Here is a 6,923-nt window from a genome sequence, read left to right on the forward strand (position 1 = left end):
ATCCCTTCGACTTGGTGCTATAGCCAACGAATACACATTTTTCACCTTTATCTTCAAGTTTGTTTCTCATTTCATTCGGGATATGAGTATAGAAAATGGATCCGAACACTTTCAAGTGATTGACCGAAGACTTTCTATCCCCAAACCATGCCTCGAATGGCGTCTTGTTTTCAACCACCTTTGTCGGACATCAATTCAATAGATAAACGACTGTATAAGTTGCTTCAGCCCAAAAAGTCTTTGGTAACCCCTTTGCATTCATCATGGTTCTTGCCATCTTGACAATTGTTCGATTCTTCTTCTCAGCAACACCATTTTGTTCTGGCGTAAAACTCGTCGTCAATTGTCTTCAAGACAAATATCTTCACAATTTTTCTCGAACTCCTTTGAGTTGCATTCTTCTCCTCTATCACTTCTTAACTTTGTAATCACCTTACCAATTTGTCTCTTGGTCATTCTTTGAAACTTCTTTAAAATAGAAAGTGCTTCCGATTTTTGCCTAAAAAAATAGACCCAACACATTCTTCAAAAATCGTCGATAAAAGTGATAAAGTATATGTTACCTCCGTAAGTGTTTTTGGACATCGGACCACAAATATTGGTGTGAACGAGCTCCAACAATGATTTTTCTCTCCAAGCATTCTCTTTAGGAAACGTCTCTCGATGGATTTTACCAAGAGCACATGCCTCGCACATATCATGATTGTCGTTAATATTTGGCAACCCATACACTATATTTTTCCTTCTTAGCAATTTCAAGCTCTCAAAGTTCACATGACCAAGCCGTTTATGCCACAACTATGACATATTTTCAACATCGACCTTCATCGATGCACAACTTTCAGGTTTAATATTAAGAGGAAAATTTCGATTCCTCTCCATCTTGACAACCGCAATCAACTCTCAATTATTTTTCTTGTCAAAATTTTACAATAATCATCATCGAAGTACAATGCATGATTATTTTGCATAAGCTGCCCAACACTCAACAAATTTTGAGATAAATCCAGAACAAATAACACATAATGGATTAACAATTTACCTTTCTTTGAATCTACGACAATCGTACCTCTTCCATTTGATTTCCCCACAATACCATTACCCATTGTGATACAAGTTGTGTCGCTTTTGTCAAGTTTCAAAAAATCGACTCATCTCTAGTCATGTGATAGTTACACTTACTATCAACATACCACTCTTTATCATTTTTCCGATAGCTGCTTCACATGTAAAATAATGTGTTTCCATCACCCTTTTCTCCTCGGTATAATTGGCCTGCTCTCTACTTTAATCTCGATAATCCTTTTGTATATGACCAAATATCTTTCAATTAAAACATTGAGGTTTACCTCTGTGATAACAATTTTCTTCAACGTGACTGATCAAAGATGTTGGAAAAACTAATGTTAGGATTGATGGAAGTTGTCGCTGGCATGTCTTAGGACCGAGGGAAGTTGTCGTTGGCTAAGTTTGTTTGTCTTAGGACCGAGGGAATTGTCGCTGGCATGTCTTAGGACCGATGGAAGTTGTCACTAGCTAAGTTTGATCCAACTGAATTTTTTGAAACATAAAGTTTAAATTTCAGTTGTAAAAGTTGTTATAGAGCTTGATTGATGTTTTGGTTTGTATTGTGTTCGACTATAATCATCATTTCAAAGTTGTTGGAACAAGAATTAGACCATGATATGACCTAAATCAAAAGTTCCCAAAATTTTCCCTAAAAACAGTTTTGAGAAATAAATTGTTATAGTGTATAATTGATAGTGTTTAGGGTTAGGGGTTATGATCCCTACAATCATATGAGTTGTTTGCAACTTATAGATCATATTTTCATGATCTATATTAAAAGATATAAACCTGCAATTCTTCATACCAAATGAAGAACACTCGGTCCTCGATGACCGAGTCATATAGGATCGGGACCGAGAAACATGATCGAGAATTATCGGTCTTAACCAAGACCAATGACTGGTGTTCTGGAGTTAGGACTGAGACCTATGACTAGTGTTTTTAAGCAAGGACCGATGAATTCGACCGAGGATTCTATCCTAGGATCGAGAGTTCTAACCTGAGGATGAGACTCCCAAGTCCATGATCGAGGACGCTATATCTAGGACCGAGCCTCATAGACCTGGGACCGAACACCCTGAATTTAGGACTAAGCCTCTTGAACCCCAAATCAAACCTTCTAGTCCCTTGATCGAGTGTTCCGAGTCCCGATCTAGACTAAGCTCATCCGAGCCCAGATTAGTTAAAATGGACTCAATCCTTAGGATTTTGGTCCCAAGGCCTATTTGGTTCCACTTTTCAAAATCTAAAATTATTTTTGTAATTTTAGAACCCCAATCTATTTTTAAATAATTCTGAAAGGTTAAAATGGTATTTAAATATTTTCAAGATATTTTCCAAACAAATATGTTGGATAAGGCCCCGTTTGGTTTAAATTCTAATACCTTTATATAATTTTTCACGGTTTTTACTCAGTTTTTTATCAACGCAATCATAGGTACGCCTTTTTACATAATTTTGTACAATTATTTATGAAATCTACGCTTATCCTTATCTAGGACCCCAGACTACTAATCCCCATTGATAACATTCAAGATCATGCTATATAACATGATCATCCACATTATAAGATAAGGGTTTTTTCTTTTTCGGCCGACGAAAACCCAATTGGGTTCTTCTTAATAATACTTTATTAATCAAAGCTGTTGGAACAAGAATTAGTCCATGAGATGGCCTAAATCAAAACTTCTCAAATTATGCCCTAAAAACCATTTTGAAAAACCAATCATTATAGAGTTCGATTGATCATGTTTATGGTTAGAGATTATGATCCCTAAATTCATATGAGTTGTTTACATGATCTGTACCAAAAGATACAAACTTGAAATTCTTCATACCAAATGAAGAACACTCGGTACCCGACAACCGAGTCATGTAGGACCGGGACCGAGAAGTAGGACCAAGAACTCTCAGTCCTGATCGAGACTAAGGATTGAGAAAATTTACATAGAACTAAGACCAATGATCGATGTTCTTGAGTTAGGACTGAGACTAGGACAGGTGTTTTTGAGCAAGGACCAAAGAATCCAATCGAGGATTCTAACTTACGACCTAAAGGTCTAATTTAGAATCGAAACTCCCAAGTCCATGAAGAGGAAACTAGATCTAGGACCGAGACTCTCAGACCTATGACCGAACAACATGAACTCAGAACCGACCCTTCTGAACCCTAGGGCCGAACCCTCCAGTCCCTTGACCGAGTGTCTCAAACCCTAATTCAGACGACCCTAGTCTAGATCGAGTCTATCTGAACCCAGATCGGTAAAAAAGGATCCAAGCACTAGGACACCGTTCCTAAGGCCTGTTTGGTTCCACTTTTCAAAATCTAATTTTTTTTAATTTTGGAACCCCAATCCATTTTTAAATATTCCCGAAAGGTTAGAAAATGATTTTAAAATATTTTTAGGATATTTCCCAAACAAATATTTTGGCTAAAGTCCCATTTGGAATTTATTTTTAAATTCTAATACTTCTATGATATTTTTCAGGGTTCTTACTCAATCTTATATCAATGCAATCGCATGTACGCTCTTTTAAATAATTTTTTACAATTATTTACGTAATCTAAATCTATCATTATTTAGAACCCCAAACTACTAATTTAAGGAAATAAATGTTGTAAATAAATTTTTTGATAGCTAGACATTTACTTTTAAAATAAAATCGTCCATTGACGTGCGTGGAGGACAAAGCGTTTTTTTCCCGAGAGTAACCAAAAAACGAACCCTTATGGAAACTCTAGTATAAAGCATGTTTACACACGTACCTTTTACAATTTTTTAAAAATCATTTGGCGACTCTATTTTCAAATAAATTATATTTTAAATAAATTATATTTTATTAATTTAAACAAGGCTTCAATCAAATTTTTATTTAATCCCTAAATTATTAAAATTTGAATTAAATTAATTATTTCTATATAGTTAATTTTAAAATGCTGCCAATTACTGTCAAAATCTGTTAAAATAATATTTCATTTTAAAAATGCCTAGCATGCAAACAAAGATCGAAACATATCGAACTTTGAGCCACTCCGCTATCCCCGTATTGCCACGTGTCCATGACACATGCTAAGCTATGGACAAAGGAAATTACACTATCTAATTGATTTACGTAAAATTTTTAAACAATAATAAATTATGAAATTTATCTAATTGACTTACGTGAATTTTTAAATAATAATAAATTATGAAGCTTATTTAATTGATTACATTAACTTTTAAATAATAATAAATCACGAAGCCTATCTAATTAATTTACGTTAATTTTTAAATAATACTAATCCTAAAGATTATCAATTTGATTTACGTGAATCTTTAAATAATAATAAATTTTGAAACTTATCTAACTGATTTACGTAAATTTTTAAATAATAATAAATTTAAAAGTTTATCTAATGTATTTACGTGAACCATTAAATAATAATAAATTATTAAGCTTATCTAATTTATTTACGTGACTCTTTAAATAAATAAAATACCGAAGTTAATCTAATTGATTTACGTGAGCCTTATTTATTTGAAGATGTGTAACAGATGTATTAAAACGACACATTTTACACATCTATTGAAATACATGCAAAGATTCGTCAAATGAAATGAGGATCTGTTCTATATGAGCGATGTTGCGAGAGGAAAAACTAGAATGCGTGGGATCGACCCCTCCCTTTGGTGATGAGCCATTTGATAGGACGTATGCATTGTGGGGTGGGGGAAAATTCTCGATTTAGTTGATATTCTCTAGTTTATGGTAGTGGTTTAACCCCTCAACTATCGGTGAATGATACTCTCTTATGATTCTTCTTAGCATAAAAAACTTAGATACTCTCTCCAAATCTGTTATTTGCCGTACCAAACAACTAAACATCGTCACTACAACCATTACGTGACTACTTACTATATATGTATCCATTATAGTCAGAGTCAACACCTCTAAGTACATCTTGACTTTCAAAAAATAAACGATAAAAAAATCATAATTCTTAAAAATTAGGGCAATTTCCCATATCAAAATAAGAATTGGAAACAAGTGTTCACTCATTTAAGAACATGTTTGTACATCCATTTCGTGCATGTGATGTGAGGCATTAATCGTCTATTATCTAGAAACTTCTAAACACGACTATTCGAGAACATGATCCAAAACCAAAATGATCACCAAGATAGGGTTATCTTCTTAAATGTTCAAAATAAAGCCATGATAACCCAAATGACTAATTTAATGGTTGCGCTAATAACTCAATTTGAGCGCATGATAAAAAAAAATAACATGTTTTCTCAAAATAGAACAAACATATTAAGAGAATAAAAGCCCATAAGAATTTCGAATATGACACTCAGGTTATCACAAATATGACAAGTCAAACAAAACCCTTTTTACTATAAACAAAATAAAATAAGAATTTTAGGAAACAAGTAATAATAGAGTCAAGATCATCATTTCAAAGTGTTCGTTTCAAAAGTAAACTCGATCGTTTCACCAAAATTCAATTAAGAGACATCATATTGATTTTCTTCTCGTATTTAATGAATATTTAAAAAATGTTAATTCTCAAAGGAAATTTTGTGTAACAAAATAATAAAAAACTTTAAGGCTGAATTAAAAGCCACAAACTAAGTAAGATTATTTCATCTTGTCCAAAAGAATGATTTTTTATAGCTCAATTCTTTAAAGGAGAAAAAATGAAAAAAATAGAAAAGTACTTTTGTTGATTGAGATATTAAAATCACCACTTGTTTCTCACTCGGACCTTAGTCCTGATTGTTACGGCAAGAGCATCAAGTATACCGATTCTATCAAATATACCCTGAGTCAATGAAAATCTATTCAAATTCAAATTCAAAAGGTTAAAAACATTCTTTAAAAAATAAAGATGAAGTAACATTCAAAGAAATGTGGCTCAAAGTAAGACCTATAATTAAAAACCATCATAAAAGTTTTAATACTTTGATAAAACTCCTTCGATAAATTAAACATTAAAAATAATCGTTTATACACGAGATTAAATTCAAGAGTGATGACTTTGAAGTTGAAAAAAAAATCGATTTCTTTTTATGATAATCCAAAAAAATTATATTCAAGACTAAACTCTGAAAATGTTTTGAATCCTAAAAATCCTGATAACTAAATAAAAATTGGTTAGAGGGGTCAATAATTTATTCCAACTTCCAAAACAAAACCGAAGTAAGAAGCGATGACAAAACCTTTTACAAGGGGCATTCTGTTAAAAAAATGCATCGCTATTTTAAACCCTTTCGATAAAAGCAAGGTAAAAAAAGAAGGATTACCCTAAAATTAATAAATAAAACTAAAAATATGTGTTAATAAAAAATCAACAGGGCAGCATTTTGTCAACTCACATTGAGAGTACAAAGTTCTCGTTATGAGTCTTGATTTGAGAAAAAATCAAGAAAGTAAATCAATGGAATAAATGTTAACAAGGATTCTTGACCTCTGAAAAATTATCAAGGTTTTATTGACATAGCGTTCGTCAATTAGAAAATACTTTGACAAAACTAAAACCATCAAGGTTTTATTGACACATCATTCGTCAATTAGGAAATACCTTGACAAAACTAAAATCATCAAGATTTGATTGAAACAACGTTCGTCAATTAAGAAATACCTTGACAAAACTAAAACCATCAAGGTTTGATTGACACAACATTCGTCAATTAAGAAATACCTTGACAAAACTAAAATCATCAAGGTTTGATTGGCACAGCGTTCATCAATTAGGAAATACTTTGACAAAACTAAAGCCATCAAGGCTTGATTGACACAACGTTCGTCAATTGGGAAATACCTTGACAAAACAAAAAGCATCAAGGTTTGATTGACACAGCGTTCATCAA

Source organism: Impatiens glandulifera, unplaced genomic scaffold, assembly GCF_907164915.1.
Source record: "Impatiens glandulifera unplaced genomic scaffold, dImpGla2.1, whole genome shotgun sequence".
Classification (NCBI taxonomy): domain Eukaryota; kingdom Viridiplantae; phylum Streptophyta; class Magnoliopsida; order Ericales; family Balsaminaceae; genus Impatiens; species Impatiens glandulifera.